The sequence below is a fragment of the Bombus huntii genome, chromosome 18, assembly GCF_024542735.1.
Source record: "Bombus huntii isolate Logan2020A chromosome 18, iyBomHunt1.1, whole genome shotgun sequence".
NCBI lineage: Eukaryota > Metazoa > Arthropoda > Insecta > Hymenoptera > Apidae > Bombus > Bombus huntii.
In genome coordinates, this window is record NC_066255.1 from 5861909 (window position 1) to 5874623 (window position 12715).

General features: G+C 37.3%; 1 protein-coding gene and 1 pseudogene across 1 annotated transcript in view; both read left to right on the plus strand.

Annotated features, from left to right (window-relative positions):
* Window positions 1–12715, plus strand: part of LOC126875504 (uncharacterized) — a 258579-nt gene that overhangs the window by 181724 nt on the left and 64140 nt on the right. The window lies entirely within an intron of this gene.
* Window positions 2978–4439, plus strand: LOC126875437 (elongation of very long chain fatty acids protein 6-like; annotated as a pseudogene).

Here is a 12715-nt window from a genome sequence, read left to right on the forward strand (position 1 = left end):
GTGACCATTCTGCTAACTACAAAGGCCGCTCAGCCTACAAAACCTTATGTATAAATAAGTATCCCAAGCTTAGAGCCAAAGAGACAACCAATCAAATACCCAGTCTTCCGAAATTCACTACTACTTCAATCTCCTATACTACTCCCAAACAGTACAAGGAAATCAAAATAATCCAAATAACCACAGGGTCCATTCTCAAAATAATGTCTCCAATTCATAAAACACAGACAACGTCTCTAGTGTCACTGTGGCCCCGGGAATGCAGCAATAGGATAATCATATCTCACATACCTTAGCCATCGAAACAGTAACTAAGCAGTAACAGGATCCCTATGTGACCGGCATCCAACGATAACCCCTCCACAGGAGCCAACCCCTTGATATAAAAAAACCTCCCAAGTCAGTACTCGACATTCTATTCTGTTCTGTTATAACATTCTGTATCGTTACTTTGTCAGTTTCTAATAAATTTTGTAATAACGATCATAATTGAAATACGAATCTCTCACCTTACGTGCGGAATGTGAAATAATCCCGAATCAACGTGACATTAGACTTGAAAAGTTAATAGAAAAACAATCTGAACAAATAAATAATTTGCTATCACTATTAACACTCACCATGGATAAATTAATACGCCCCGACGCAAAATAAAATCAAGACGCATAGCTCTTTGGAATGCCAAGGGGTTAGCTCAATACAAATTCGAACTAGAGCTCTTCCTAAAGCAACAGCAAGTCGACGTAATGCTCGTATCTGAAACCCACTTCACCGACAAAAACTATCTGAAAATAAATGGTTATAACATCTACCATACCCAACATCCCAGCGGAAAGGCCCACGGCGGCACCGGAATCATTATCAAATCGAGCATTAAGCACTACGAACTTCCATCATTCCAGAAAGACTACCTCCAAGCAACAAACGTAGCAATAGAAGACTACCATGGTACAATCACCACTTCAGCAGTATACTGCCCTCCCAGACACTCCATCGCCAACGAAGATTTTGATAACTTTCTTGACACTCTGGGCAATAGATTCATAGCTGGAGGAGACTATAACGCCAAACTTACCCAATGGGGCAGAGGTCACAGTAACAGGCAAAAATCTCTTAAACAGCATAATCACCAACAATCTCAACTACTTCACCACATATGAACCCACACACTGGCCCACTGACACTAACAAAATACCTGACTTACTTGACTTCTTCATAACTAAAAATATCTCGCCAAAATATGTCCAAATCAACTCCTCGGCTGATCTCTCTTCTGACCATTCGCCCGTGATAGCAACAGTCAGTTCAACAAGTATCGAGAATACACCTAATGGCTTTATTCATAACCAACTCACCAACTGGCCGCTCTTTAGAGAAGTCTTTAATGACTCAACTTCAGCCTTAATTTCACTAAAAACTAATGAAGATATCGAAGCAGTCACGAAATACTTAAACACGAGCATAATAAACGCTATCCGCTCCTCCACACCTACTAAGACTTCCATCAGCAAACGTGAATATCCCCATTACATATTTAAAAAAATAGCAGAAAAACGTAGACTAAGAAGAGTATGGTAGACCCATAGAACACCGGATGACAAACGCAAACTAAACAACGCAACTAGAAAGCCAATCACAATCATCAAAAATTATAAAAACGACTGTTTTCATAAATATCTCGCCAATTTGTCCCCCACAGCTGACTCCAACTACTTACTATGGAGGGCTTCCAGGAAACTCACGCGCTCCCCGCAAATAATCCCATCAATCCGCTATCCGCAAGGTGGATGGGCGTGTAGCCCTATAGGTAAAGCCAACCTGTTTGCTGAATACTTGTCTAAAGTATTTAAACCCCATTCCTCCAAAGCTGCCGCAGACATTACTGAACACCTGCACTCTCCCTTCTAAATGTCTCCTCCTATGGAACCCTTCACTTCTGCAGAGATTATAGAATCAATCAGTCGCCTAAACCCCAAGAAAGCAGCGGGGCATGACCTAATAGGCAATAGAGCAATCAATGAACTTCTCATAAAAGGGATTGCACTCGTCACATCGATTTTTAACGCAATTCTTCGCCTTGAATACTTTCCTAAGGCCTGGAAAATTTCATTACTCTCATCCCTAAACTCGGAAAACCAATATATGAAACTCTGCTCCTATCGCCCAATTAGTCTTTTACCTATCCTGTCAAAACTATTCGAGAAAATGCTAACGAATAGACTCCTTCCACTCTTGGGGGATTTGAAAATACTCCCAGATCATCAATTCGGTTTTCGGAAACAGCATTCAACAGTAGAGCAAATCCATCGCATAACACACATTATCAACCAATCCCTTGAAAAGAAAAAATATTGCTCAGCGATATTCCTAAACATTCAACAGGCATTCGACAAAGTATGACACGAAGTACTACTATACAAACTTTAAAAAGTCCTACCACACACCTACTACTCCATCTTAAAGTCCTACCTAACCAATAGGCAACTCATGGTTAAATACTTACCTACTCTATCTAGCATACTCCGAGGTAGTGTCCTCGGACGCCTGCTGTTCTCCATCTACACTGCCGATTTACCAACATCAATAGAGATAACAATAGCAACATTTGCTGACGACACAGCGCTACTAGCTTCCCACGCTGTTACGTCGCATGGAACAGCTGTACTCCAGCCGACGCTACCTGGCAGCCAGCGGCCCTCAATAAACTCAAGGACCCACCATAAACCGTCAACTTTGGCTTCATTGTTTCCACATGTTTGCCAGTCAAACTGTTTGTCTAGAAGTATTTTCAGTTTATTTTCGGGTTTCGGAAAAGTCCTTGAGTTTATTAGGCTCTTAGAAATCACGGAGAAAGCGTGTAGTCACCGAATGGGAATACCGAACACATGTTTATCGAAAAGGACTGGTTTTCCCCAGGAACGAAGTCACCCCCCGATCCACGTTGGTGGGAGACTACCTCATATCCTTTTTCATTAGCATGGCTCATAACCAATCGGCATCGCGGATGGTTACCCTCACTTCCTTGACGAAAAGTGTGAACAACGAATCCGCGTTCTTCGTTCAAAGGGCACACCCACGCCAAGCTTTCCTCCGGAAAAACATAAGAGGGAATAGTCAGTCAAGCAATTCGAGCCTCTCAAGTGGGTCATTACATCAACTCAATACTGTAGAAGCAATTCAGAAAAATATGACAAGGAAGGGATGTGTGTTGAATAATAGATAATAAAACTTCATTTACCTTAAAAACTGTTCTTTTTAATAATATTAGCCCGAAACTTTTTAAATGTAAATGCATACAGAATTTGATTTTATGCTAAAAGTATCTGTACATGCTCAATCCGCCTTGCGATAGCATACGTATCTAACAGGGGATTCGTAATATATTTGACACATATTATCTTTACACGGGAAAATCCATGTCGAAGGAGCAAAAATATCCTGCAAAATTGAGACTGAAAACATATTTTACGGAATATCCCGGAAATTATTACGTTTAGAAAGATAGTTTAAACGTAGCAATTGTCTACAAGCAAGGAATTCAGCTAAACAGTTTTAATCTATAATTTAATTTTATCTGTAAATTTTCTTTAATACTGGAAATTCGCGTCTTTTTGTTAACTTTTATTGCAAAATGTTGTTCGATGCTCTGGAAAATTGAGAAACTTCAAAGAAATGTATAAAATATGGATAAATGGAAATTTTTATTTTTGATATTATAACAAAAATAACTGCATTTGTTATTATTGTACTATACTTGAAATAAATTCAGCCACTTCCAACATAAAAGTAAATTGTTTGTAATATGAAAAATACACAACATCAGACAGATATTAAGAAACACACTATGTAACTTCAATTTATATATCATGTTCATAACATATAACAATATTTCCAAAATATTATATCATAATAGAAATGTAATTATATTCTTTCCAGCCATCTTACTCAAGATCCAGTTTTCGGTTTTTGGTCGTGGACCTTTGCCCTATCGAAGCTAGTAGAATTTGGCGACACAGCCTTCATTGTGTTACGAAAGCAACTGTTGATTTTTCTACATTGGTACCATCACGTAACAGTCCTTCTCTATACCTGGTTCTCTTATGCAGAGGCCACAGGAAATGGCAAGTGGCTTGGTAAACTCTTTCGTTCATGCCTGGATGTACTCCTATTATGCTCTGAAAGCAATGCGGTTCAATATACCAAAATGGGTCGCCATGTTTGTTACTACGCTACAGCTATCACAAATGGTTGTGGGTTGCATTTTAACTGCATCAGCTTACTACTATGTACACAGTGTCCAAGTTGAATGTCACGTTACGCCTTTGAACATCAAACTTGCTATGTTGATGTACCTCAGCTATTTCATTTTATTTGCCAGATTCTTCCAGCAGACTTATTTATCTAACAAACACATAAAAGAAATTGGAAAGAAGGATTAGCCCAATAGATCTGCAAGTTATAACAAGCTGAAGTTTATGTAGAGCAGGTGAAAAATTTTTTAAATCTTTTTTACGGATGCTTTTCAGTGACATATCTTAAGAAAAACTTTATCAAAATCTCATGTGATGGATATGGACGTCAAGAAATAATTTGATGAATATAGTTCTCTCAAGCCTTTGTGAAGGCAAAGTTGTAAAGATTGATTGTGAATGAATGAAAATGGAGAAATAGAATTAAAGTAAATCTCGCACACTAAATCAGAAATAAATTTTTAATATCTTAACGATATTATCGTTAACTATAGTACGAATGAATTAATAAATCTCGTCCTGGAAACATATATATCCCTAATCTGTTTACTTATGAAACGATTTCCAAAGAAATTTTTTGGTCTCTTTTATTTGTAATGTTTCCTTCTTCCGATAACGTGACAAAACCTTACTGGAACAAGAACGGAAGCGATATAATATTTGAAAATGTAATGTGTAAATATTCGGGTAATATTAACGTATCTAATATTGAATCATTTAATAGTAAAAAAAATATTAAACACAGATTCGCCGGCAAATCTGATATACTTTTATAATAATGAATTATAGGGTTGACATATTTATTGTCGTACGTATAAAACTATGAAATTATATATATTGAAAGAAGCCATAGAATACATAACAATTTGTATGAATAAAGTACGAGTGATATTAAAAAATGGATCATGCATTAGTCCAAAAACTTTATCGAGCCTTAGAATATTTTCTGCTATTTTTAAGTGTCAATATTGATTATTATCTTGTTTAGTATGTAGGGAACGCCTCTCAAACGTTTTTCTATTTTCATTCGAACTACCTATGTACGTATATATGTATGTATATTATACCGCCGTTTTCTGGTGGTATTACATATTCTAATGGTGTAAGAAAATACTTATACTCATTGTTTTGTAAAATACACACTACCGGTGAAGAATTGATAACCTTCCCATTGCGTCTATATTATATCATCTACTAGTTTTATTATGAATTTAAGAGTTATTACTACAAAAATTAAAGAAATGATAAAATTTTTGCAAACAGTGCTTTCTTTTTAGTTTGTTACAATATTTTAAAAAGCAGCCTTATGAAACTTCAGAATCGAGGAAAAAATATTCGTCGGTGTGACGGTAAGCTTTAATTAAGGCTTTAATTAAGGACGGATTTCTTCCGGTACCCCTGCGCCATACGCGGCTATGTTTGTTAAAACTCGAATCACATGGGCGATATCCATAGCCGCACTAGTTCCAATATATGTATGCCATGTTTGTGTTGACACATATACCGCAGCGTTAATATCATGGACAGCACTGCTTCTATTTTTCAACAAGCAAGTTTCAAGTATTGCATTGCGTCTGATGCACCTGTCACCCGCTCAGAAACAGTAATAAAGTAGACGAAACATCCTGCATGCCACAGCTATCGAAATAATAACAAAACAGCAACTGAATAGCCGCCTCTGATATACATCGGACGATAACCCCTCCAAAGGGACTAAAATCTCCATATAAAAACCCTCCTACATTAGCGCTCAACACATTATTCTGTTAATTATTCTGTAACACTTTGAACCGTCACTCCGTTGGATTTATACAATAAAATTTCCATCATCTTATACGAAGTTCAATTCCTTCACGTTATTCGTGAAACGTACGAATATATTTACTGCGACGCAAGAAGAGGAGATCACCAGCGATCTATTGGTTTCATGATTTCTTCTGTCTTCGACGTGACACACGCATTTGACTGGCTTGGAAGCTGTTTTGCGATCCGACCATTGCAGCCGAATTAGTAACTATTAATTTTTATTAAATAATTTTATTTTAAGAGTTAATTTTTACCCAATAAAAATTATTAAAAATTATTTGTTATTAAATATTCTTATGCTAAAAATATATTTTTAGTTAGTAAAAATTAATAGCAATTAGTGAAACCTATACATTTTTTAATAACTATTAATTGTCATTAAATATTTTAACAATAATTACGAGTTAAAACAATTAGTTTCACTTAAAATATGTCTTCACAACCCTAATGTAATCACAGAATCATCTGAAGGAAGAAATATGTGTGGATTTCGAAGCTTTGGGAGGTTGTGAATTCATAGGGACAAAATGTTTTTAAATTCAACTCCTGAAATTTGATTTTGACCGCGTCACATAATCTAAAGAACTCTTTATATGTTTTTTCGTTATTCAGCCAAATGGTTCCTTATTAATATGTCGGAGATGAAAGAACACCGGAGCATTCCCTTTGGAATTTTGGGAAAATCCCGTAACATTGTAATTCAGAATCTACCATAGCTGTAATTAAATAATTACAGTCACCCAGTCCAATTGTAATTGTTCGAGAGTTGTGATAATGAGCTTGGGATTGAGGCGACAGTCAGTCGCCGAACGTAGCCGCGGTCACGGTATGAACGCTTTGTCTAACAAAGGTATGGAGTAATTCTATAGCTCTCCTTAAAAGAAATATTCGTGACGACACGCGACAGTAAACATTCCAACGGTTTCTGCCCCGTGGCTCGCCACACGCAGACCCTATTCTTCGAGTAAGATGATTGCCAGATGTCGATGCGTCTCCGCAGTACATGTTCGGCTAGCTCGAGGGCCCGTTATAAATCTTAAGATTTAGTCAACTAAAGTCCTTCAAACAGACAAACAGTCTTTGTCCCAACTACGGGAAAATAGGGGAGACGCGAGATGCGAATGCGATGCGAATTTACGAGTAATAGCCGACATGAGTACAAAGATCAATGAATTAAAAGACGACATGCGTTCACTCAAGACAAAAAAGGAAATCGAGACACCCGTATCACCGCCGATAATTCCCTAGGTGACAATACCGACAGACGATAGCCCCCAACAAATGAAGTTAAAAGACGCGATCGAGTCAGTACCAATATTCGACAGATATCGACCCTCAGTATTTCAATATTTAAGAGCATGCGAGCGCGCACGAAACATGATTCCGCGGCATCAGGAGCCTCAGTTGGTAAAATTATTAATGAATAAGCTTCGCGGGCACGCGTTCCTCGCCATAGAGGACAGTTAGCTAGACAGTTTGAACGATTTCGGGAACAAATTAAAGGATATGTTCGGCCGGACTCAGATTTGGACGACGACCTCTCCGGATTATTTCAATAAAAATAAACGAAACTCCAAGTACTCCCACCGCTAGAATAATTTCCCCAGATTTAAAAACTAAGACAAATTTACTATTAGACCCCGGATCAGAAATCAATGTCATCAAGAAACCTGCCTTATCCGAATCAGGAATCATGCTGCAGCAATCATGCAATCGTAATGCAGGTTGTGGGAAATCCAGTTATTTTTCACGTGGGGAGCACGAGGCGGCTACGGGTTCTCAGGGCGTAGGACCACGCCCTGGTCCCATCGGGAAACCACGATGAATCTAATGTTCTCCTATAGCCGGGTGGTGACTGGTCGGCGTCTTCGGCCCCCGCCAGTTTGCCGATCCGGTGCGAAGAACCTCGGAGAAGTTGGTGGGCCCGTATCTGCCAAGACCACTCACCTCACCTTCTTGTGGGGCTCCCTGTCACCCTGCGCCGGCCTTTGCTGGGGCAGGGTGCGAAATAGTGAGTGGCACCAGGATGCAAATCCTTGTTGACGACCTCGGCGACTTCAGAATAACACTGCACAGAGAAACGAACCAAAAAATCGTTTACAGTGCAGGGGAGGGATACCACAGTACCGGCGCAGCCGCGGGTTGTAAAACGGGCCCCGAGTCGTCATCGAGCAACCGTGACCGTCCGGGGGTGGGCCGCCAGGTCCCCGAACACGCTCATGCGTCTGGCGAAGGGGACACACGAACTGGGGGGTCTCGGAGAGGGTTGGAGGAACTCGACGTTATGACCGTCGGCCCGGGACCCTCACGGGATGGGATGCGGCGACGCCGCAATCGCGGCGGGGTGGTGAGATCCGACGACGAAATGTCGTCATGCTCTTCCTATTCGACCGCTGCCGGGACGGTCATCGTGGAGGTTTTAGTCGGTTGGAGTCCGGCATTACCACGCCGCATTTCCACAGAAGCGACCTGGTGTCCGTGCGGATTTCCTCCACGTTAATAATAATAATTATAAAAAAAAAGTTATTTTTCACGTAGTTGACTCATTGCTGATCGATCAAGATGGAATCTTAGGATCCGAATTTTTCGCAGGATGCAAGGCTCGTTTGGATTACGAGCGAAAACATATAAGTGGGGAAATATTTATATCCCCTTCGATACAAGAGAAAAGATAATCGTGCGGAAACGAAGTTCGGTACCATTACAAATGTTCGATTAACATTACAAATCTGGAGATAAAAGAGGGATTTATTCCCAAAATCGAGCCAATCAAGGGAGTCTATTTTGGTAATGTAGGTGCGAAGAACCATAAGGCACAAGGATATACAAGAGTAATAAATACCACATCGAAAGATTACGAATTTATCACACCTACAATAGTAATTAAAGAATTTGAGAACCTCGCCTCGCCGCCTGAAGTTCCGTCTTCTTGATTATCTCACCTTTTTTTGGACACACGGAGTCTGCTGAAGTTTCGTCTTCTTGATTATCTTGTTTACGCTATTTTTAATTTTCCACATCCTTGAGACACGTAGATGCTGCTGAAGTTTCGTCTTCTTAATTTCTCATGTTTCGTTTGGTGTTAGTGACATACGAGGTGCGTGATAAAATGTAGATATTGTAGTAGCTCGTATTTTGTTGATGTTTCGTCTGCGATGCTTCCCAGGCCTTCCCTACTGATGCCAGTGGAACGTGCCAGGCGCGTGGCAGCTTTGTCCTTGCTGAGGTTGCATTTGTGATGTATTTGGTAATTTCCTTGCTCATGTCAATGAAACGTACAAGGCGTGTGGCAACTTAGTGTTAGTCGAGTCTTTGCACGTGTAACACGCTCTATTTCCTATGTTCCCCAAGAATTATTAAAATTCCAATGGCAAGTTTTTGATACGTCATTCCATAGGAGATGGCGCCAAGTGGTAGTTTGTAATAATTGTTAATTTGCTTGGCGAGTTTGTTCTGCTTGGCGAGTTTGATTTGCTTGGCGAGTTTTTAGGTTAGTTTTTCCTTTTAGGTAATAATATGCATTAATTCATAGTAATAAGTGATTTTGATAGTGTTTGATTATTCGATATTTTGTATGATTGGTAGTGTCGATTTTGTTTATTGCATTTTCATGTTTTCCCTTATGAATACAGGTTATGTTGGATCATGGATACTGATATGTCTGAAGCTGTAGAAGTATGTATTATTTTAATTTGTTTTGACTTCATCCTGTTTCGCATTGTTGTTCGTTTTCTTAAACTTGTGTGTTTTATTTTAGTGTGAGAAGAAGAAAAAAAGTCGTAGGCCGTTCAAACCTCCTCCGAAACGTTCTAGGAAACGTGGTCGTCGTGGCGGCGCAAAAGCTCGTGGGCAGAGGTTAAGGAGGCTGGAGGGATCGTCTTCCACAGAGGGTAGCAATAGTGTGGCTCCAGCCCCATCGTCGAGTCTCGGTGATCCTTTTGGTTATTGATCTAACCTTCTCCGATGAGGACACCCTTCAGTTGCCGCCAAGTTCTCCTTCGATCGAAGTGGTTGATACAGATGCCTGTGCCAAGGTTCGTTTTTGGGAGGAGATCCCTGATCAAGTGTTGGAGGCTTACCTACGCCACCATTCCTCAGGTCAGGCGAGTACTTGTCCGGACGTACTCTCATGGTGTTTAAATAGGTTTCGTGAGATGTATCCGGATGCTCCGTGTGTGGATTTTGACTTTATTTGGTAACAGTGCCCTATTTGTTCATGTGTGTATATATGCCTAAATGTGTTCCCAGCGGGTGTTATTTTATTGGAGTGATTTTGTCTATATTCTTATATTTTATTTAATAAGATATGTTTTGTTTTCTGCGTTGAAAACACCGTAATCACTGGTTGATACAGCGAACAATTGTGAACGAAATAGATCGAAAGTTGATAGAGTTGTTTTATTCCAGACAATTCATTAAATCTTGAGCAAGAACGATTATTTCAATTTTGAAACTATACTCTCTGTGAACAATCTGGATGACATAGTGATTTATTCAAGATCTCCTCACGAACACGAAATTAAATCTAACGAGTTAATGGAAATACTAATGGAAGCCAAATTGCGATTGCAACCCGATAAATGCGAATTCCTACGACACGAAGTTATTTGGGACACATAATCAGTGAAGATGGTGTAAAACCCGATCCACAGAAGATCGAAGCCGTATCGAAATTTCCACGACCAAAGAAAGCAAAAAATATCAAACAGTTTTTGCGACTAGCGGGATACTACCGAAGATTTATACCTAATTTTTCCAAAATTGCAAAACCATTAACACAACTATTGAACAAAGAGATCCCCTTTAAATGGTCGGAGAATCAAGAAAATGCATTCAACAATTTAAAAACAGCGCTAATGGCAAAACCTATTCTGCAATGTCCGAATCTTTCCAAACCCTTTAACTTTACGACAGACGCTTCAGGTTATGCAATAAGCGGTGTAAATAGGATAATCAAGAAGACGAAACTTCAGCAGAAGATAAGCAGCACCCGCGTTTCCTCAGGTAAAAGGGAATATGAGAAATTAAGACACAGCGTAAACAAGACAACCAAAAAAAACGAAACCTCAGCTTAAGCTAGCAATTACGATATTCACATTTTGTCACAAGTTAGTTACCATTTGGTCAATTGAAGCGTTTACACCTCCACTCTGTCAGTCTGTCTCAATTGAAATCTATAAGTATTAACTACAGTTTGTCTTAATCGGAATCAAGTTAGTAGAAATTTATAAGTATTAACAAGAGCTACCATCTTTCGATAGAAGTGTTTACACCGTCACTCTGCCAGTTATCTGTCGAATAATTGTTTCAAACGAAATTTATAAGTGTTAACTACGAAGGTTGCCCAAGCGAAATAAGTGCCAAAGTTCGATTAACCGCCGAATTGTATAATAGAACGCGATTGACTCCGCATACATTTAAGGTGAGAATTTTAAAGTTCGTATATTCTCTGCTCTGATAACTTCGCAGTTGTACGATATTTGAAATCGGAATAGAAGTATCCGTCGGCAGTTGCAATCAACGAACAAGAATATCAAGCACACGATTAACGCGGATTTTGCCCAACACATTTTGGATTCACAACGACCGTTCTCTGCATTAACTAGTGATCAGACGCGCGCGCGCGCGCGTGTGTGTGTGTGTGTGTATTATATATATATATATTTAAATATGTGTGTATATTAATAAATTTGTATGTATTTATATAAATATATTAATATTATTAGTAAGTTTGTGTATATATATATATATATATATATATATATATATATATATATATATATATATATATATATATATATATATATATAAATAAGTAAATTTGTGTGTGTATTTAAATATATTAAATATATATATATAAATTTATGTGTATTTAAATTTCATAATATTTATATATATATATGTATTTATAGATATATATATATAAATTAAATTTTTTAAATAGTATGTATTATTTTTTAAATTATTTGAATTAATTAATGGAATTAAATATAAAATAAAAATTGATATAAAAAGTATAATTACTCCTCCTAATTTATTTGGAATTGTTCGTAGAATTGAATATGCAAATAGAAAATATCATTCACGTTTAATATGAATTGGTGTAATTATTGGATTTGCTATTTTAAAATTATCTGGATCACCTAAGATGTAAGGTATTTGTAAGTTAATTAATGTAAATAAAATAAAGTTAAATAAAATATGTAAATATATAATGAAAAAATAAAACGATGCACCGTTTATATGAATTAATCGAATTAATCATCCTGAGTTTATATCTTTTATAATATTTGAAATTCTATAAAATGCAATATTAATATTTGGACAATAATGTATTGATAAAAATAATCCTGAGAATAATTTGAATTATTAAAAATATTCCAAGTATTGATCCAAAATTTCATAAGTAATTAATATTAATTGGAGTAGGTAAATTAATAAATGATATTGGTAAATTTATTATATGAATTTTATAAATTGATGAAATTACTTTTTTCATTTTTTAGCTCGTAACTTTTTTTGTTTTTAATATAACAAATTTTTGTTATAATAAATAATATAATAATTAAGAAAATAATAAATATTAAAAGAATATAATAGTTGGGATTTAAATATAATGTTTTAATATTATAAATTTTATTATTTTTGTAATAATTAAA